Here is a 23,469-nt window from a genome sequence, read left to right on the forward strand (position 1 = left end):
GTGTTGGGCTGGCTCAACGTCATCGCAGGGTTAATAAGTCATGGACATTGGAATTTAGAACATTTTCTCCAGGGACTATTTTCGGCTAGACTGTTAGGAATCAATCCATGCTTTAAAATGCATTCATACATAACCATTAAGTTATATTCAACTTGTTGGATGACTTACAGTCTCTCAAGCAAGTTTCACTCCAAAGCTAAGTTGATTTTTCATTTTATAATGAAAATGAATGGAATCCAATGACTCTGAAATCAAACATGAAATGCTTTGGAAAGTGGTCGGCAGCACTGTCAAGTTTACCGTGTGTCATCATGCCAGACCTCCTCCTTTGAGCAAGGATCCAGCAGGCACACTGTAAAACCAGCACACTTCTCCTGAAGGATGGGACATGACAACAGCTATCAACAGGACTATAAGGCAGATCACAAGCAATATACTGTATGCTTGCCCCAGGGGGAACACTTAACACTTAAGGCCTATTTTATTTCGTCTACAAGCAGATCTGCTATTTCAAACAATTTTGACAAATATTGACAAATCCTCTCTGATGGGGGTTCTTGGCACAAAACCTTTTCAAATGGGGGTCCGTGGGCCAAACACATATCAATTTGGGCAACTATAGGCCTGGCTTTACACAGGCTCATCTCACGCTCTCATACACGGACGTACTGTATATGGATGACACAAAACAACAGACGTTCCACAAAACCCCATTCCCAATAACAACGGTAATTCAGTTAAATCATAATACAACGACACACAAAGCCCCCCACCTGAGGGGGTTCCACTCTCCTCATCTCTCTACTGGGTTTCCCACTCCCCCAACAACACAAAGTCCCGGAAGTGCTGATGTAATTGTCTTTTTCCCCCCACTCCTGCCCCCCAGGGGGCTTCCTGGTATCTCCTGGGGGAGAGACAGATCTGGTTTGGAGGGGGCTTTCCTCCTCTCCACCTGGTTTCCCCTTCAGCCTCAGCGAGGAGAGGCTGCTAAGGTGCCAGTCGGTCCCAGTGGAGGAACCCCCCCCTGCGACCCCCCCACCACCAGCTGCACCCAGTAGACCATGATCAACAGTTTGTCCGGTACAGTGCACGACCCACTCCACTGGCTGCAAAGCGTAGAAGGGGGCAACCCCCATTTTCCCGGGAGGGGGGGGGGGGGGGGGGGGGGGGGGCAAATACCCAAAACGTCTGGGCCCCTGGAGCAAAGTCCCTTCCCCACACATATGGGAATTATAAGCCCCGCTTTTCTACCGGCCGGGAGCCCCCATGCCTCCGCAAAGTGCTCACCCGGATCAGCTTGTGTGTCACCATGCAACTTCTCTCGTTAATCCCACTGGGGGGGGGGGGGTACGCTGTGCTCCAGTAGGACTACAAGACCATAGGGACATGGTAGAGGGTCCCAGTCCTTCTGCCAGGCACTCGGTTAGGATGGCGAGCTGTGTGTATAGCACAGGGTCGCGGTTATGGTTCACTCAACCAGCTGGTCAGCTCTGGGGATGCATAGGGCAGTGGTTCTCAAAACTTTTTCATGTCAAAGACCCCCAAATTGATATGTGTTTGGCCACGGAGCCCCATCTGAAAATATTTTGTGCCAGGGACGCGTCGCACCGCGACGCATTGTAGATCTGCTATTTTCAAATAGCAATTTTTTTTATATAGGGCTGAAGTGGTTAACACATTCCATGCCAGAGTTTAATCTCATAATGTACTCACCAGTGCCAGCGTTTTATTGTTGTTTTTTTGTTTTTTTCATGTCGCCACAGACCTCGCTAAATAAGTTAAAAGTGCGCGTTCATTTGGTTCTAAACACACAGCGGATCTGTGAGAAACGGCCAGCGAAAACAGTTTCCAAATGCGAGCCGCCATCTTGAAGATACAGCCGATCAACGCTAAACAGTGATCAGCGAGGAGAAAAACAACAACCGAGAAAATCGAGTTTTAAACAGGATCCCAGACAGGAAGCGGATACGATCGAAAAAAACGGAACCCGAATAATTCTGTTTCCGACCGGAAACCGGAAACGGAAATGGATCAAAAAAATTCGGAAAGTGCACCTGGGGCAATTTCAATGGGAATCGGCGGTTCGCGTAGATCTACGCGACTGGCACGCTGCGGCTTTAAATAGGTTCGCGTAGATCTACGCGACTGGCATGCAATGTGTTAATGTATGTTTTGTAATTATAATCGAAATAGTAATAACTAAAGTTTTCGAATAACTGCAGTGGAGTAAAAAGTACAACATTTAACTCTAAAATGTTGTGGAGTAAAAGTTAAAGTATAACAAATTGGAAACACTCGAGTAAAGTAAAATACCTCAAAACTGTACTTAAAGGAGGAGTTCACCCAAAAAATGATTTATTTTCTATCAATTGCACACCCCATGAAGCCTTGAATACATGGATTTATTTTGGTTTTTGTAGCATTCCTAAGCCAATAATTTGATGCCCGGTTGTATTTCCGGTAGGAGACACAAAGAATCTACTTTGTGTCTTCTACCGGATACTTTAGCCGGTAGGAGACAGGAATCAAATTATTAGCTTAGGAATGCGACAAAAACACAAATAAATCCATGGATTCAAGGCTTCATGGGGTGTGCAATTGATAGAAAATAAGTAATTTTTGGGTGAACTACTCCTTTAACTACAGTACTTAAGCAAATGTACTTAGTTACTCTCCGCACACACACACACACACACACACACACACACACACACACACACACACACACACACACACACACACACACACACACACACACACACACACACACACACACACACACACAGTTTGATACTGTTGCAGCAGATTATGTGAGCATTGGGTATAGGGCCAGAGCCTTGTATTAGAGAGTTCCATCACCTCGGGGGCAGAAAACAGTGACGGTCACGCGGTTCATGTAAACTCAAAATGGTGACAAACGCTCATAAACGCCCCAGTGCATTCCGTAAACCTCCGGTTCAGGGCTTTATCACTATTCGCCAGTAAGAAGGCTCTGTAGAAGACTGGCCCGATGAAGTGAAACGGGAGTTGACGCAACTCTGCTTCCATGGCTCTGGGTAGGGCCTTTCCTGGGGGGTGTTGTGCACAGGTCACATCTGTGAACGTACAACTCCACATTCAGCCCGCACTTTGGCCAGTAGAACGTACTGTAAGATCTCAGAGACTCTGCAGATTGATGGGTTCAGGTGCGGCAGGATTTGTCGCTGCATGCTCTCGTCCGCGGTTCCGCTGGCATCGGCCAGGAATAGCTATTAACGGCGCCGGCGGTGGGTGCTCCGTTCCCTCTAGCTCGCTGACAATTATGACAGGGTTGTCGTGACAAGGCCGTCAGCGTTGCTGTGAAGTCTGCCTTGCTTGATGGCCTCGCCTCAAAGTTGTCTTCACCGCTGGAGTGTCACTATGAGTGTTGAAAGTGGAGGAGCCTACATGGTCGGAGATGCATGGAGGTCTGCTCGCTCGGTTTTCCCACATAGACTGCAAGCCTGGTGACGCGAGGTTACAAATGTGGACGAAAGTGCTTAAGCATTCGCCACCACCCCCAACAGCATGCTGGGATGTCTGCCCTATAGCCATTAAAGGGACACTTCACCTCAAAAAAACTTTGTTTCAATGGATTAGTCGACAGCGGTTCCGGTAGGAGACACAACGAGTCGTTGTGTCTCCTACCGAAACCGCTGCCGGTCATCACATTATTGTCAGGAATGAGACAAAAAACTAAAAAAAAATATCCATGAATTCAAGTCTCCATGGGGTGACTAACCCATTGAAACAAAGTTTTTTTTGGGTGAAGTGTCCCTTTAAGAGCCCAGGAGCCAGTTGCACCACCTCACACTACTACAAACTACAAACTTAGCCTATAGTTATAGCTTAAATGGCTTTCTAAAAGCCATTTAAGACCAAACATTAGCCTTACAAACTAGACCAAACAAACAAGGACACTACCAAACATTAGCCTTACTACATAGGGTGAAATGTTTCCTTTCTTTGGAGTTATTGCTTTCCACCTTCTGCGGTCAATTGCTCTGACGTGGCAAAAAAATAAATAGGAGAACAACTTTAACACAATCGAATAGGCACTGCATGCCATTATGAAGATCGATCAGACAGTCATAAGAGCAACTTCTATGGCCATAGTGGAGCAAAACAAATGCTTGTACTTGTACTTACACTGCTTTACTGCCAATAAGGCTCACATTTAGGGAAGACTCAAGTGGCAGGGGGGGAGGCGGGAGAGGAAATAAAAGGGGTAGTGGTGTAAAGTAACTAAGTACATTTACTCAAGTACTGTACTTACTGTAGAAGTACTCCGTTACAAGTAAAAGTCCAAAAGTATTGGTATCAAAATGTACTTAAAGTACCAAAAGTAAAAGTACTAAAATGTTTGAAAATAGCAGATCTACAAGCTCACAGATCGTCTTTTTTCAAATAGCATAGGTATAAAATAGGGCTTAAGTGGTTAATGTATGTTTTTTATGTAATAATGTATGTCTGCAAAGTAACTAGTAACTAAAGTACTGCAAATTGGAAATACTCCAGTTAAGTAAAAGTACCTCAGAATTGTACTTAAGTACAGTACTTGAGTAAATGTATTTAGTTACTTTACACCAGTGGCACTAAGGCACAATGAAGCAGCAGTGTTAGGAGAGTAGAGTTAGGCAGAAATGTCAATTTGACAAAAACATACTTTAACTCATAGCAATTATGCTGAGACTAACAATATCAAAGATAATGCAAGATGGTCATTGGTCAATGATCAAGCTCTGTCTGCCTTACAAAGCTGAGTCTTTAATTGCCTACATCAGTGGTTCTCAAAGTGGGGTCCAGGGACCCCCAGAGGCCTTGAGGGGGTTCCAGGGGGCCTGAGAGCGTGTGGCGGGTTTGATTCCTGAGCCTGGCGGTGGAATATTATTAGTCAGAATAATGAAAGAAAAATAATGAAACGAAAAGAATGAAAACCTGTGGCACATCGTCTAGCTGTTTTCTATGTTTGTGGGCCACACACACACACACACACACACACACACACACACACACACACACACACACACACACACACACACACACACACACACACACACACACACACACACACCCCAAATTTGGAGTCATATGTTGTCTACTGACATCAAAGATGAGTGACATCACACGCTTGGCCTATAGAGCGTCGCAGTTCCCGCCCACTTTTTTTTTTTTGGTGCCGGAAGAAAAAACTCAATGCATTTTTCCATTGACATTTCCAAAAATATTTATATCTATTAATTTAAGCCTCGAATCAAGCCATCATGAGATGACATGAATCATGACCATAAAACGTTTTTTTCTGTGATTTTTAAAAATTTTATATTTAATTATATGATATACTATATTTAATAAATACCCTTTGTTTTGCCGTTTTCAAAAAAAATATATCACAGAATCAAACGTTTTATGGTCATGATTCATGTCATGTCATGATGGCTTGATTCGAGGCTTAAATTAATAGATATAAATATTTTTGGAAATGTCAATGGAAAAATGCATTGAGTTTTTTCTTCCGGCACCAAAAAAAACAGGAAGTGGGCGGGAACTGCGACGCTCTATAAAAGGTGAGAGAACGGTCCATTTAGCTGCCTAACGCACAGACAGTCAGACACATAGCATCTCCACTGAGAGGACCAGAGGTGAGATTATGTTCAGGATTTCAAGAAAAATCAAGCACCGTGCAATCAGCAGCAGTGCGCTGCTGATCGCCACGGCGATGCTGTTGGGTTTGATTTGGTTGGCTTTGGCTGTTAATCGAGAAGTCCCTGTTTTGGAAGTCCCTGTTTTGGATGTGGCTGATGATCCGGACCCCTTCTCCTTCCTCAAAAAGGCCTTCACCGTCACACGCCAGGAGGCTAAGCGGTTCACTAACTTCACGTACCTGCTGGACCACCCAAGACAAGTGTTCTGGAGAAGACGTCCATCTTCTCCTCTTCATCAAAAGTGCACCAGAAAACGCGGACCGGCGGCAGACCATCAGGTCCACTTGGGGCAACGAAGCGTACATTCGGCGCTCCAAGGGGGTCACGGTCAAGGTTCCGTTCGCCTTGGGAGCGCCAAGCGCCGGCAGCGTGCAGGAGGATCTGGAGCATGAGGACCGCCTCCACGGTGACCTGATCCAGCAGGATTTCACAGACTCCTTCCGCAACCTGACCCTGAAGGTGATCATGCAGTTTCCGCTGGGCACGCCAACGGTGCGCCCATGCGAGCTTCGTCATGACGGCCGACGACGACACTTTCGTTCACACTCCTAACTTGGTCGACCACCTGCAGGACGTGGCCCAGAGGAACGTCACCGACCTGTGGCTCGGCCATGTGTGGCGCGGGGTGAGGCCCTACCGAGACGGCCATGTGTGGCGCGGGGTGAGGCCCTCCCGAGACGGGAACAGCAAGTACTACTTGCCCTGCGAAATGTACCCGTGGTCGACCTTCCCCGACTACACGTCAGGGAATGGGTACGTGGTTTCCAGGGACGTAGTGGAGAAGATCTACCAAGCCACGCTGACACTCGATGGTTCTATCCACATGGATGACGTGGTCATGGGTATCTGTGCCAACATCGTGGGCGTCACGCCACAGCATCACGACTTCTTTACAGGGGGGTTCAAGGCGCCCTACCACCCGTGCATTTACAGGCAGATGATGAACTCGCACGGTCATCACGGCCAGGACATGTACAGTAAGTACACTTTTGAGGAATTCTTACTTAACTGTAGTGTTTCCAATTGTCAATGCTTTAACTACTATTGCTTTTTAGTACCCCACTACATCTCAGAGGCAGATATCGTACTTTTTACTCCACGACAATTATTTGACAACTTTAGTTATACTATTCACCTCAGCCCTATACTTAGGCTATTTGAAAATAGCCAATCAACAAGCTCACATTCTGCACAACGAGTACTTTTACTTTCAGTACTTAAGTATGTTTTAATGTGAATACTTTTGTACTTTTACTCAAGTAAATTTTGAATACCAGACTTTCACTTGTAACAGAGTATTTCTACATCGCGGTATTGGTACGTTTACTTAGTTACAAAATGTGAGTACTTCTTCCACCACTGACAAAGGAAAGCAAGGAAAGAAAGGAGAGAGAGAGAGAGAGAGAGAGAGAGAGAGAGAGAGAGAGAGAGAGAGAGAGAGAGAGAGCGACGGATGGACAGTCATGACTGGCACTTGAAGAGATTGATCACAGTTTCATGTGGATGGGGGGTCGGGGCATCTTGCCATCGCCCCGCTTTGTGAGGAATGTGTCCATTATATCTAATGAGTCGATCACCGAAAGCTCCAGCAAACGCTGTGGACCCGGGTTGACATTTAGAGAGGATGAACATGCCAACGGGCATGGCAGGAATATATGCTTCTCTCTCTCTCAACACCGGCAAGAGAGAGAGACGGAGTGGTCCTGCCTGACACCTCATTACTCCAAACAATTAGTATTGATTGAGAGAAATCTTTTTTTTTTTCCCTCCTTTTTTTTTGCGGTTAGAGATATTTTTCGGGAATTTTCACCGACAGATTAATCATTAGGGAGGGGACATATTGTTGAAGTTATCCCTGATTGGTCGTATAATAAAAAAGTGCGGTTCGGCTGTCATTTCACAACCCTGATAATCATTTCTCTCTCCAACCTGCTGTCACTAATTTGCAGTGGTGGAAAGTAACTAAGTACATTTACTTAAGTAATGTACTTAAGTACAATTTTGAGGTATTTGTACTTTACTTGAGTATTTCCAATTTCCAATAATTTTACTTCTACTCCACATCTCAGAAGGAAATATTGTACTTTTACTCCACTACAATTATTTGGAAACTTTAGTTACTAGTTACTTTTCAGATATAAATTATGATATAATGAAACATACATTAACCACTTTATCCCTATTTTATACATATGGCTATTTGAAAATAGCAGATCTACAAGCTCACATCGCGACGCGTTGTGAGCTTGTAGATCTGCTATTTTCAAAGATTTAGTACTTTTGGTACTTTTGGTACTTTTTGTACTTTTACTCAAGTACATTTTTAATTCTGGACGTTTACTTGTAACAGAGTATTTTCATATTGCAGTATTGGTACTTTTACTTAAGTAAAGAATTTGAGTACTTTTTCCACCACTGCTAATTTGGGATGTAATGATGGTGGGCAGTGAAGACTGGAGGATGGGGGGGGGGGGGGGTGTTTAGTAGCCTGGTATCCAGCCTGCTTCGCTACGTTCGGCGGACTTTATTTTCTCTCTTCGCTTCTCAGTCTGGAAAGCCTCCTATCTCCAAGGGAGGCGGGACATGGCATAAGGTAGGAATCGAGCCGTGGCTTCTGATTGGTCTGTGGTGCGGGGCGGGACAAAAAAAACAGTGTGATCGTTGTGATTCGTCATTCGTTTGAACAACATCTAATCAGCAACGACGTTGCCCAACGTAACATATGTAGTTCCAGTGTAGTTCTGCAAAACGAGTCAATAGGGTGCTCTCCAGACTGAGAAGCGAAGAGAGAAAAAAAAGTCTGCCGAACGTAGCGAAGCAGGCTGGATCCCAGGCTAGGTGTTTAGACCACCGGTCACATTACTGTACTGTCTGAAAACTGACAACCGCGGTACAACAATTGACCAATCCCTACAACCTCATTAACCCATTTAGACCGAGGAAAGCATCCGTGTCATTTTTAAGATTTCTCTGGCTATTAAAAAAAATATAACAGATATACAAGCTCATAGCGCGGCACAGAGTGCCACATTATGAGCTTGTAGATCTTGCTATTTGTTTATTTTTATCGTGGAAAATGTGTGCATATCTTATATACATATGTTTTAAAGCAATTTTTTTTTTACATTTTTGGGAGTCCTTGACATGGAAAAGTTGGAGCACCATTGATATAGCAACGATAGTTTTTCAGAAAAATTAAGACATTTGTTGAGCCATTTGATACAAATGTTTGCTTATTAAAAAAATATATATTTTCAAAGATTTGCACAAATTTTCATGATTTAAAAAAAAATAGCCAAATCAATCTCAAAATGACACACAGACGCGTTCCCGGTCTTAATGGCTTAAAACATCCCCTTGTTTAGTCAGTATAGACCAAGATGAGAACACCGGTTGTGAAGCAATTGTTTCACTGCAGAGAAAAAAAAATGAGAAGAAAAAAATAAAATAATGTGAAGAGTGCTGGCATGGGTGTTTTTTCTTCTTCTTCCTTTTGGGTGGTGGGGGGTGGGTGGGGGTTGGGGGGGGAGGTGGTCTCATCTGGGATATATAGGGAGTTGGGCTCATTAGTGCAGCTTGTGGCTGGTGTGTGTTGCAACGGCCCAGGAGTCCTGGGCTGAGGCTGGGGGGGGGGGGGGGGGGGGAGTGCTGACTTGTAGAAACACCTCTACCCGCACCCCCCCTCCTTACCTTTTTTTCCCTCCCCCCGCCCCGTCTCTCCCTCCTCTCGGCATCCAAGCCCCCGTTTAGTGCCGCCATGGAATCTCCAAGAGAGCGATTGACCCCATCTGTTCACTCGCTTGACCGTTTGAGGTCATTTTCCTCCTCGCAATGGGATAAATAATTGGTTTCTTTTGCTTTCCTGTCTCTGCACAATGGTATTATCATGGCTTTATAAATAAATGTGTTTTAGAGGGATAAGGCACAGGGGACTATTGTTTAGTTTTTTTTGTAGATATTCAGCAAATATTATTGCCTCATGCAATAAACACTCTCGCTTTATTTGCATGGGATAATAAGGGGGTCACATTTTTCATGCCGCCGTGCTGGGAGAGTGGGGGTTGGCAGAGCGCGCGCGTACACACACACACACACACACACACACGCACACACACGCACACACACACACACAGTAGCCTCGCGTGGCCAGACAATATCACACAACGTGGATATTAGTCTGGTCCCTATCAACGATAGATTTTTTTCCAAGGGGCGGTTACAAAAAGATCCAAACGGACTCTATTGGTTAGACCTAAACCAATCAGAGCAGTGCTTCCTTGTTCACGAACTAATCAGAGCAGTGCTTCCTTGTACGTCATTGCTCCAAATAAGGTGATAAGCCCGTCCACATTTGGATACTGGGCCCTGGTTGGCTCCACACCACTGCGGAGGGAGAGAAGTGGAATCTCTATGGAGGGGGGCCAGACCTAATCTGCCGAGGGCTAAAGTGCGATGCGATTTTGCAAAGGCAGATTCGGCTGGAACCAGGCTAGACATGCAGTGCAGTATAGAGCAGTGGTTCTGAAACTTATTTTCATGTCAAGGACCCCCAAAATGATATGTATTTGGCTGTGTGATCTACAAGCTCATAGCGTACGCTATGAGCTTGTAGATCTGCTAATTTTGAGTAGTATAAGATATGGTTAAAGTGGTTAAAATGATTGTGACGCTATATTAACACATTTTGCTGGGGACCCCTTGGTACCCCCCAAGGACCCCTGGCAGTCCCCGGACCCCACTTTGAGAACCAATAGTATAGAGCAGTGGTTCTGAAACTTGTCATATGAAGTATCCCCAAATGAATATGTACAGTATTTGGCCGCAGATTCCATCCGAAAATATTTTGTGCCAGGGACCCCCCATACAAGATTTGTGTGGTTAAAATGTTAAGAACATTCAAGATGTTCTCATTTTTGTTGTTGTTGATGTTTTGAATATAGCAGATTTACAAGCTCACATGTTGCATTGCGACGCTTTGTGAGCTTGTAGATCTGCTATTTTCACATGGTCGATGTATATAGGTTTAAGGTGGTCAAACCGATTTTGGAACCTCCTCAAGGACCTTGAGGAGGTTCTCGGACAGGTTCTCGGACCTGACTTTGAGAACCACTGGTGTAAAAAAGAAGTAACAAAGTAGCCTATACGCAGCTAAATCCTCTCATTTGCTGATTACATTTGTGCACTCTTCAGCGTTAACTTACTTCTAAGGATGCAAGTATAGTGAACGTTCAGTTCCAAACATTTCTAATCGCGTACAGTACTGTATGTGCAACCTGAAAGAATGGTACTGGGACAATGATCCAGTCTTCACTTCACATTTTTTAAATCACATTTAACAGTGTGAAGTGTGACGAGAAACACTTTTTTTTTGTATTATGAAAAGAACTAAGAGCTTTTCTTATGGGTGACTTTGACTGGATTCACTTTCAAGCAAGATATTGTTACTTTTGCTTTAAGCAGGCATTCAACCACTGCTCTCACACACACACACACACACACACACACACACACACACACACACACACACACACACACACACACACACACACACACACACACACACACACACACACACACACACACACACACACACACACACACACACACACACTTAAAGCCATTGTGGCGAGCCTATATTACCATTACACTGTACTTTGGAAGAGAAGGCACACTGTGTACCAATGAACTGTAGCCGGTGTGTGTGTGTGTGTGTGTGTGTGTGTGTGTGTGTGTGTGTGTGTATGTGTAGGTGTGTGTGTGTGTGGTTTGTCCCTCACCTCGATAAAAAAAAAGAACTGAAGGTACCTCTTAAGGGCCTCCCGACAATGCTTGTTTGAGTCATTTAGCGAGAATCCCTTTAGCAATAAAGCTACATTTTCATTTGGCTCACGCTGCGGCATGTGCCTTAAAGGGCTGGGGGTACTGATGATCCATAATTCACTCTCATTAGGACACATTAAATTCAGGACCCAGATCTTGATTTCCGCTGACAGCACAGAACAGGGGAAAGTCTTCATCAGCAGCTTGTTGGGATTATATCCTTTAAATGGAGCTAATTTGCCCAGCCACGCGGCCCAGCAGGGGTGGGCCAATGCACAGACAGGAAGACCTTAACCCGTTAAGGCCTGAGGGTTCCGAATCTAAAAAAAATGTCTTCTAAATCCTAAAAAGTTTTCTGAAAAACCTATGTTGCTATATCAGTGGTTCTCAAACTTTTTCATGTCAAGGACCCCCAAAATTATATGTATTTGGCTGCCGACCCCCATCTCAAAATATATTGTTCCAGGACCTCCCAGAAGCAGAGATTTGAGTTACAAATGTTCGCTTAAAAAATATATGTATTCAAAGATTTGCACAAATTCAAAAATCTACAAGCTTTTTCAAAAATCGACAAGCTCATAGATGGAGCTTGTAGATCTGCTAATTTTGAATAGCCAAAGTATAAAATAATGGTTTAAGTGGTTACACAGATGCGTTCCCGGTCTTAAAGGGTTAAGTGGTAGTCATCGCTTATGAACATAAAGGCTGGTCTCGTCATAGGAGAGTACTCCTATTTGGTTATGCTGTGTGTGTGTGAATAAATGGGTCACTGTTGGATTCATTGAGGCGGCTTTGTGTTAATTACAGTGGTGGAAAAACTACTCGCGTTTCTTAAGTAAAAGTATCAATACTGCAATGTAGAAATACTCTGTTACAAGGAAAAAAGTCCTTTATGCAAAATGTACTTGAGTAAAAGTATTGGCATCAAAATGTATTTAAAGTACCAAAAGTAAAAGTACTCATTATGTGTAAAGTCCCATTTCACAAGTGTTCAAAATGTATACAAATCTTTTTGAAAATAGCAGATCTACAAAGCTCACAAGCAACGTGTTGTGAGCTTGTAGGGGTAGCAGGGGTAGAGTGGCGAGTAGAGCGGCCGGATGGAAGCCGCGAGGTTTCCAGTTCGATCCCGGGCTCCCCCAGAACAGTTTGTGTCGAAGTGTCCTTGAGCAAGACCCTGAACCCCTAATTGCTCCCGATGAGCAGCTTGGTGCCTTGCATGGTTTTTACTTGTAGATTGGCTATTTTAAAATAGCCAAAGTATATAGGGATGAATTGGTTAATGCATGTTTTGTAACGATAATAAAGATCTACAAAGTAGCTAGTAACTAAATAATAACTAATAATAGTGGAGTAAAAAAATACAATATTTGCCTCTAAGATGTAGTGGAGTTAACAGAGATGTAGTGACTCTGTCCATGTTCCGAAAAGAGAGCGCCCTACGTTAGATGTAGTGACTCTTAGTCCATGAGCCAGAGCCCCAAAATTGAGCAATGATTATCGAAAGAGTGGGCAAAACCAAACATATATTAAATTGTTCATAGGGTCAATACGAGTAAATAAATATATGATAACCTTTCCACAGGAGCAGCTTTTTCATGGTTATCACACATTTTGTTATTTTCCCCATACGTACATGACAGGTGAAAAAATGACAAAATTTAAAAAAGAGTTATCATAATGAAACTTCCTGAGTTGATTACTTACATGAAGACAATGATTTATCGTATTACAAGTTTTCTGAAATTGTATATTTAAATATACAAATTAGGCATTAGGAAAATATGCCCAAATGTGCATAACTTTCCAGAATCAACATTGGACAAAGCCAGAGTCAACATACTTATTTCATTTTGTTAAGATGTTGGAGTCAAAGGTTTTTAACGAGGGAATATTCAATATCTGGCTCAATTTTGGGGCTCTGGCTCATGGACTAAATGCCTAATTTGCATATTTAAATATACAATTTCAGAAAACTTGTAATACGATAAAACATTGTCTTCATGTAAGTAATCAACTCAGGAAGTTTCATTATGATAACTCTTTTTAAAATGTTGTCATTTTTTCACCTGTCATGTACGTATGGGGAAAATAACAAAATGTGTGATAACCATGAAAAAGCTGCTCCTGTGGAGAGGTTATCATATATTTATTTACTCGTATTGACCCTATGAACAATTTAATATAGGTTTGGTTTTGCCCACTCTTTCGATAATGAAATCTTGTCTGGCTCATGGACTATCTGTCCATGGTTCTGAACATACAGCTCTATGTTAGATGTAGTGACTCTGTCCATGGTTCTGAACACACAGCTCTATGTTAGATGTAGTCACTACATCTACATAGGGAGCTGTCAGTTCAGAACCATGGACAGAGTCACTACATTGTAGTGACTCTGTCCATGGTCCTGAATAGAGAGCGCCCTATGTTAGATGTAGTGACTCTGTCCATGGTCCTGAATAGAGAGCTCCCTATGTTTGATGTAGTGACTCTGTCCATGGTCCTGAATAGAGAGCTCCCTATGTTAGATGTAGTGACTCTGTCCATGGTTCCGAACAGCTGCAATAGCCAGCCAGCATCCTGACAGCTCCACAGCAGCTGCTTTTTTTCCCTTTTCTTTTTTGCATATTCACAAAAGCATCGGCTGACCCCTCGGAAGGGTCAGCAGGTTGAGAACCACTCGCGTAGGTGAGCATCACAAAGACACTGTGGTTGTAGCCATGGCAGGCTTGGTTCTTGGGCTTGTGGGAAACCGTATGCCTCCCGTAATGCTCCAAATGTGCATGTTACTTCAGACAGAATACATATTGATGAATGCCAAGTAACAGTTATTATTATCGTTATTTGTTATAAGGCTTGATATTTGAATTAAATATGCCCCCATCGGTACGGCGAATAATCATACAAAGCTACAGCTTTTAGAATTGAGACAACGCCTGCCTATTTTAAAATTAATTTACATGTAAAGTAGAATGAGCTGTGACAAACCGGTGTGCAAATACAGATCATGCATTTAGATGTTCAGTAAAGCTCATAATACAAAAAAACTATTAACACATTTGTCTATCACCGTTCAGGCATTGTGAAGGGACATGAAAACAATCATTTGCACCTGTGTTTACAGTGGCTGCTAGCTAATAGGAAAAAAACGATAGCCTAATAAGTACTCCTTCTGTTTTGGGTCAAATTGGCATAGCACATTTTCTGCCACTTTGTGAAAAACAAATTGTATTTCTGTTGCTGTCGTGCAGAATTCCTTGCAGAATCAACACTACCTTTTCTTCTAGAACACTTGTTATTAATCAAAAAATATTTGCACCATATTGTGGCATCCTGCAGTGTGCAACATCCCGGGGCACATACATGTTTAGTGTGATGTGCGTGACTGCCACAAAACAAAACAGTATTTCTATGAGACAAGTTGCCGGCGTGCTTGAATTCCATGTAGTTTGTAAAGTAGTTCATTGAGGAACCAGACAAAAAAAGGTAGGCTACTTTAGAAAAATGGTTCTCAACCTTTTCAGGCCGTGACCCCCCCAACATAATCATATTTGAACTGGGGACCCCCCACCCTGATGAGCACTTGGAATGTAGGAGTTGAGGCATTCAATTTAGTTTGGCTCGGTTCCACAGACAAATATTGTCCTTGCGTTGCGAGGTGTTTTGAGCTTATAGATCAGCTATTTTCAAAATGTTTGCCTCTTTCTTATATCATTTGATAATTTGGCCAAAGTTTGACCAGTGTTTATAGTTTATTGATTACTTTTTTTGAAGTGTTAAAAGGTCTTAAAAGTCCATAAATTGTCACTTCAATGTCATCTGGGGACCCCCCAAACAGGCTAAGAACCACTGCTCTGGAACTATATGGGGAACATGAACGATTCACTGAATAAAAAAGGTTAATTAGAAACCCTTTGGAACCCTTTTTCTGTGTGTAGTGTGTACCATACGGATTGGTTCAAATACTATGTAAAATAAGTCCTGGATTGTGGCTTAAAGCTGGCTCGATGGTGCTTCTGTGGTGAGAGTTGAAGGATGAACACTTTAACCCACGCAGTAGACTGCCTGCTCCATGTTTGATAGCTGTCAGTTTCACATCAATCAGTGGAGTACTGGGTGGGAGGGGTCATGCCAGCACGCTCTCTCATAACATGCTCGCACACACACACACCAGTGTTGCCATGTCTGCTTATTATAAGCGACTTTGGGCTAGTTTTTGGGTAAATATTGGTAGTTGCGGGTTGCGTTGTTTTGGGCTTAAGTAAGTGTAGTTACTTATTTGGGCTTGTTTCCTAATGTTGTTTATAAACCAGTGGCACTTTGAATTCCCCCCCCCCCCCCAAGATCTTTATCAGATTTGTTTTTGAAAATAGCCGATCTTCAAGCTCACAAGCGTTGTGAGCTTGTCGATCGGCTATTTTCACATCGCCGTAGCCTAGTCGCTTCTTTTGGGCTTGTTTTCATTGACCCGGTTGCTCATTTCTCTCGCAAACTCTGGCAACACACACACACAAACACACACACACACACACACACACACACACACACACACACACACACACGCCTAGCAGACAGACACTCAAGAGACCTTTTCTACCCCTGATTATTTATACAGTTATGTAGCTTCGAGTTAGTTTTTTTTCTTCGAATATGAAATCATTACAGAGGTCAGGTCCTGGGTGATCTCATTGCTGGCTATGGCCATGTCTCTACTGTCTTCCTCCCTCTCTCTCTCTCTCTCTCTCTCTCTCTCTCTCATACATAGCTTTCTCCATAACCCATTAAAACCAGGAAAGCATCTGTGTCAATTTAGATTTTAACCATATTTTACAGATAGACAAGCTTCGTGCCACACTATGAGGTTGTAAATCTGCTATTTATTTTTTATCATAAAAATTTGAGCAAATCTTATATATATATTGTTTAAAAGCAAAACATTTTTTAACTCAAATATTTGCTTCTGGGGGTCCCTGGAACAAAATATTTTGAGATGGGGGGTCCACGGCCAAATACAAAATAACTTTGACATGGAAAAGTTTTGAGCACCACTGATCTAGCAATATAAAAAAACTGTTAGAAGGCATTTTTTGAATCGGCCTCAGGTCTTAATGGGTTAATCTCCACCAGGAGACTCCCCTGTCCCTCCGGCCAATGGGACGTAGTGCACTAGCTGGTTCCCAACCGGTGGGGCTGGGACCCACTGGTGGGCCACGAGGATATTGCAAGTGGGCTCTCTAAAGTATTTCTACATTGCAGTATTGATACTTTTACTTAATCTCAGTGCCACGCCCCGAGATATCCCGAGTTTTTCCCGAGTACCCTCCCTGCCAGCACGAGAAATCCCGAGTTTTTACTTTTGACTGTGGTCGCGCTATTCTGTTTATTTTTCATGATCACTTTCGCTTCCTGACTCCTTCAGACTCATTGGGTTCCGGTTTCATGACGCAGATTCCGTTTCCGGTTCTCATTTTTTTCCCGCGGTCATTTTCGGCCAGAATAGGGAAAGTCACGGTTTTTCACACGGTATAAAAAACGAACGGAGAGGTCCACGTCTACTCTCTTTGGTCTGGGTGACGATCAGTCATCGTAGTCGTGTATCACATCGTAATTTAGCCCGATCAACGATTGTCGAAAATGTCAACATCCGGTTATGACCGGATGTGACGTAAGTCTGTTTGGGAGGGGGCGAGTGAGCCAGCGAGGTCATCAATGTGTCGATTTGTTGCTCTCTACTGGTAGAACTGTATTATGGGTTTAAAAACCCAATCAGATAATTTATTTGAATGAAAAATTACAACAAAAAAAAAACAAAAAAAAACGCAAATTGCTGGCACTGGGGGAGTACTTTATGAAAATACTCTTGGCAGTGAAAGAGTTAAGTAACAAATGAGAGTACTTTTTCCACCACCGGTATTACTTTCTCTCTGACTACAGTATTCCGAACCTTAAGCAATTAGCAATCAGCGTCTCTTGTCATAGTCCTTCACCCCCTTCTAGGGCTGCACAATTATGACTAAGAGGAGAATCCCCATCATTTAGCTGAATGTTGCAGTCATGGTTATTGACAGTGGTGGAAGAAGTACTCAGATATTTTACTTAAGTAAAAGTAGCAATACCACAATATAAAAAATACCCTGTTACGTAAAAGTAGTAAGTAGTAAGTAAAAGGCCTGTATTCAAAATGTTACTTGAGTAAAAGTGCAAAAGTATTGGCATCACAATACTTAAAGTACCAAAAGTAAAAGTACTAAAATGTTTGAAAATAGCTGATCTACAAGCTCACAACACGTCGTGAACTTGTGCATCTGCTATTTTCAAAACATATATGCATAAAATAGGTCTGAAGTGGTTAATGTGTGTTTTATAATATAATAATTTATATTTGCAAGTAAGTAGTAACTAAAGTTTTCAAATAATTGTAGAGGAGTAAAAAAAACAATATTTGCCTCTGAAATGTAGTGGAGTAGAAGAAAAAGTATTGCAAATTGGAAATACTCCAGTAAAGTAAAAATACCCAAACAATTAGAAACCCAAGTACAGTACTTGAGTAAATGTACTTAGTTACTTTACACCACTGGTTATTGATAAGGATTTAAAAAAAATATGGTTGTATATACTTTTTATGTCTTAATAGTGCGTCTCTGTGTCATATCTTAATTACTTTGCCTTTTGAAACGCCACATTGTCTTTGGATCCTAAAATAGATTTAAAAGACTTGAACGTGACAGACTGCAATCTGTATAAGCTACAGTAATAAGCCTCCTTTCTCATCATACAAGTATATAGTTGACTTCATTGCTTTCAAAGATTTTACAGACATGGGAAATGGACCCCTCAAGAGACTTAGATTTACATACAGGGCCCGGAAAATTGGTGTGTAACCATGCTGATGACTTGGGCAGAAGAGGTACTCAATAGATTCCCCCAAGTCAAGCCTTCTCCACTTCACTGATTTCTTGCATATTTGCATATTTACAAGAAAAACACACACACAAAAAAACACGACTCTCATTAACCCATTAAAACCGGGAAAGCATCTGTGTAATTTTTTTTATTTTAACCACTCTAACCATTATTTTATACTTGGCTATTCAAAAATAGCAGATCTACAAGCTCATAGCGCGGCACCGAGTGCCGCGCTACGAGCTTGTAGATCTGCTATTTTTGAAAAATCTGTGAAAAATTTGGGACAAATCTTTTAACATTTTTAACTCAAATCTTTGCTTCTGGGGGGGTCCCTGGTACAAACAATATTTAGCGATGCGGATCCGCGGCCAAATAAATATATTTTCTTTGCCGCTTCTACAAATGTCTTCTAAATCCCAAAAGTTTTACAAAAAACCTATGTTTCTAAATCAGTGGTGCTCAAACTTTTCCATGTCAAGGACCCCCAAAATAATATGTGTTTGGCCGCGGAGTGGACCCCCCCATCTCAAAATATTTAGTTCCAAGGGACCCCCCCAGAAGCAAAGATTTGAGTTAGAAATGTTCGCTTTAAAAACAATGTATTCAAAGATTTGCACACATTTTCACGATTTTTTCAAAAATAGCCAAACGTGTAAAATAATGCTTTTTTAGCTCAAATAAAAAAAAAAAATGACACAGATGCGTTCTAGGTCTTAAGGGGTTAAAGTAGCCGACCAAAGTTCTTGGCCCGGGTCATGTCGGGGCCGATATGCCCCACTGAACCATCTCCATCTGCCCTTGGCTCTCCTGGAGAGAGGCGGCGTGGCAGAGAATCTCCATATTTGCGCTTGTTCTTGTCAACCGATTGGGCTCTATACCTTTCAACCAGCTTTTACATTTGCATCATAATTATGTGCACACGTGCATTAAAGCGCTTTTCTTATTTTTTCCAGCGAGTATGAAATAGGCCAAGCAGACAAACATAAATATAGTGTGTGTGTGGGTGAATGGGCTTTGACGTGTGTGTGTGCGCATGCATGTGTGTGTGTGTACGCACGCAAACTTGTATTACCATACTTGTGAGGGCCAAATGTCCCCAGATGATTAGTAGACTTTGAGAAATAGACATTTTGAGGACAATTTTCCTGGCCCTCACAAGATAAATGGTTGTTTTATGGTATAAAAAAAAAAGAAGGAAAAAATGAGAAAAAAACTAACTCACGTGCATGGCAGTATAAATGGCAAATACAATGGTGAACGATATAGTTGTTATAGTTATAGTGCTCAGTGTGAAAGGCCCTTTAGGCTTACAATTAACCCATTTAATCCTGCGGGAACACAACTGTGTCATTAAAAATGTCTTTGGCTATTCAAAAATAGCAGATCTACAAGCTCATAGCGCGGCACCGAGTGCCGCGCTATGAGCTATTTTTAAAAAATCTTGAAAATGTGTGCAAATCTTTGAATATATATTTAAAGCGAACATTTGTAAAAACTCAAATATTTGCTTCTGGGGGGTTCCTGGACCAAAATATTTTGAGATGGGGGTCCACGGCCAAATATATTGCTTTTTTAACAAATTTTCAAATAAATAGCAGATCTACAAGCTCATAGAGCGAGTGCCGCTCTATGAGCTTGTATGTCTGCTATTTTTGAATAGCCAAAGACATCGCAAAATGACAAGGTGCGTTCCCAGTCTTAATGGGTTAAGAAAACATTCAGGTTAGGATTAAAGGTTACAGGGGTTAGGGGTTGGGTTACTGGTGCTGGTGTCAGGCACTGGAAAAAAAAACCCAGATGTACAAGCTCACAGCGCATTGCAGCATGATGCATTGTGAGCTCGTAGGTCAGCTGTTTTCACTGCGACGCGTTGTGGGCTTTTAGATCTGCTATTTTCAGGCAAAAACGCATGTCCTCTCAAGTATGGTTATATAAGCGTGTGTGTGCACGCAAGTGTGTGTGTGTGTGTGTGTGTGTTTGATTTTGTGCTTTGTATGCAAATCCACTGTCTGAGTTAGTTACCGCTCATCCACTGTGCATGTTCATGTGCTTGCTGGAGGTCCTCCAATGGGCCTTACACACGTAGTTTCATATTCAGTATTGCCTTAGTCATTCTTCAGTATTTGTTTTACTTAAATGTTTTGGGGGAGCTGTGTTGTGTGCTGTATGAATGCATTTGTGTGTGTGTGTGTGTGTGCGCGCCGTCATTTGCTCCGGGGGAAAGATGTCAGCGACAGCAGCAGAGGCTTGTTAACTTCTTAACTACACAAAAGAAAAAAAAACATCCCCCAAATGAAGCATGACAACCTGTGTACATAACATGGATGGCACAATGCAGCCATGTAAAAAAAGTCTTGAGCTTGTTCCCCTCACTTAAATTAGGCTTTGTTGTGAAACTGCGGTGGCAGATGCTGTATACCTTTTGCAGGGCTGGGCAATTAACCGAACGTAATATCGAAACGGATATTGTTGCTGTCGGGCAGAAACCATCTCCGTATTTGAACTTTTTGTGTCTTTTCGTAAATTAACGCCATAATCGATCATACTACAGCAACACATAAAAGTAGCATATCTGCAAGCTTGAAACGCTGTGCAAAACGACGCGTTTTGAGCTTGTCAATCTGTTACTTTTGCCATTTTTTAATTTGAATCCTGCTGAATATTGCTGTCACGGTTATTGACATTAGTTGAAGAAGTACTCAGGTATTTTACTTAAGTAAAAGTAGCAATACCACAATATAAAAATACCCTGTTACAAGTAAAAGGCCTGTGTTCAGTACTAAAATGTTTGAAAATAGCAGATCTACAAGCTCACAACGCGTCGCATCGCGACACGTTGTGAGCTTGTAGATCGGCTATTTTCAAACATTTTAAAATGAAACATTTAAAAAAATGTCCTGGACATAATGAGGTTTGAGACGATATTTAGAACCGACTTTATTTATATATATATATATATATATATATATATATATATATATATATATATATATAATCAATTAAATTGATTATTCTGTTTAACTACTTAACCCCTTATCGCTACGGCATGTCATACAAAAAGAGTGAAAATAGCCGATCGATCTACAAGCTCACAACACATCGTATCGGGACGCGTTGTGTGCTTGTAGATCTGCTATTTTCACCATTTAAAACAAAATTGTTCATTAAATCGTTAATCGAGGCAAAAGTTATAAATATTCGAGATTGTCAGGAAAGTACAGAGAACCCAAAAGCAGGGCTCCGGGCAGGCAGGATAAACTCAAAGTATTTCGGAAACGGGTAAATACAAGAAGGCAAGTTTAGGCTAACTGCCAAACAAAGACTCTCTCCAAACATGGTCAACGGACCAACAAGAACACAATAAAACACAGGGCTAAAAGAGACACAGGGATTAACAGGACACAGGTGAACTCAAAATACAATCAAGAGACGATTGGCAGAGGGACTAACAGGACACAGGTGGAGATAACTAATTATCACAGGGAGGTGAGACCAGAGCCGTATAAGAGAGTCACGACACTATAGCGTTAGGCTGCACTAGCCTTCCTGTTTTTGTGTATAGAGGGGCAGGTTTAAAATCAGCGCGGAGAGAATGCGCCTGATCCCATTGGTTCACCGATCTGTCCGTCAACCCCCGCCCCGTCAACACAACATTACGAGCAACATTACGAGCTGCACTCTGGTTGGTTGGGGAAATGAAACACTTCCTATACCAGGTACACCGACGCGCTCCTCCAGGCATTTATTTTTTAGCAAAACTAAACAATAAAAGCCTGGAGATCGAGGCTACTATATCGTTGACTCCCATGGTAAGAATGGAATGCGGAAGTGCTCTGTCTATCTCAATGAGATAGTTCCAATGTTTGGAACTATATTCCATAGTGTTCCAAGTTTGACGTTACTCTCTCTTCTACACTCTGGTAAACAGTAACTAGGCAGACAGGAAACACTATAGGAACAATACTACACAATAAGATGCAGAACACCAAGGCATAAAAGGCAACAACAGAGTAACAGAAATACGAGACAAATACAGAACATACTGAACAACAGAACCATGGGCCTAAAAAGAGTCCAAAAACTAAACAATACAGTCAAAGTCCAAAAGGGCAGAGGAGCGGAGCGGACCGTGACAGAGATATTGATTTGAAGTCACATCACCCCAGCTCTAACCCTTTGTCCTTCAGAAGAAGAATACAAGTCCAATCACCCCCCCCCCCCTCCATTTCAGTGTGTAAACACATTTTGGTCCAGTTGACCTTGTGCAGCAGAGTAGCCTTAGCAGAAGCCTAATACATCTCCCTTGGCAAGGGGAGACTCACCTTTTGGCTAAAGCGGTAGAAGTTTGGTTTCCTGGAGCCATGGTCAACACCTGGTTTTGTGCAGCGCAGGTCAAGCTGGATCCGTTTATCAAATCATTACCAGCTGGCCCCGCACACTGACTTAACCCATTCAATCCAGGGAACGCGTCGTCTCAGTCATTTTAGATTTCTTTGGGCTATTCAAAAATAGCAGATATACAAGCTCATAGCGCGGCACCGAGTGCCGCGCTATGAGCTTGTAGATCTGCTATTTTTGAAAAATCATGAAAATGTGGCGCAAATCTTTGAATACATACATATATTTTAAAGCGAACATTTGTAACTCAAATCTTTGCTTCTGGGGATGGCGATTTTTCAAAAATAGCAGATCTACATGCTCATGAGCTATGAGCTTGTATATCTGCTATTTTTGAGTAGCCAAAGAAATCGAAAATGACAGAGATGGGTTCCCGGAATTAATGGCTTAACCCTGAGGCAATTAACCCAAAATATATCCAGCCATCACAGACGATATTTGCAGCTGACTTAATCTTGCTCATTCGGTTTTAATCGAATAATCGAGAAGCAGTTATTTTTTGTATATAGTATTCTTATATATCAATAAATCAAAACATAAGATATATCGAAAAACAACTTTTTATAATAAACAAATTTGATTAGTCTGAATAACAACTTTTATTGACTTTGTTGTACAATGG

The 23,469-nt window shown here is 42.1% G+C and overlaps 1 pseudogene across 1 annotated transcript in view; it reads left to right on the forward strand.

Moving 5' to 3' along the window:
- Positions 1-5,668: 5,668 nt before the first annotated feature.
- Positions 5,669-23,469, forward strand: part of LOC308101464 (lactosylceramide 1,3-N-acetyl-beta-D-glucosaminyltransferase A-like) — a 38,169-nt pseudogene continuing 20,368 nt past the window's right edge. Inside the window, exon 1 of the transcript in view lies at positions 5,669-6,700. The product of the transcript in view is annotated as a lactosylceramide 1,3-N-acetyl-beta-D-glucosaminyltransferase A-like (transcript). The remainder of the gene's footprint in view (positions 6,701-23,469) is intronic.

Source organism: Gymnoscopelus braueri (assembly GCF_963280865.1).
Source record: "Gymnoscopelus braueri genome assembly, chromosome: 15".
NCBI lineage: Eukaryota > Metazoa > Chordata > Actinopteri > Myctophiformes > Myctophidae > Gymnoscopelus > Gymnoscopelus braueri.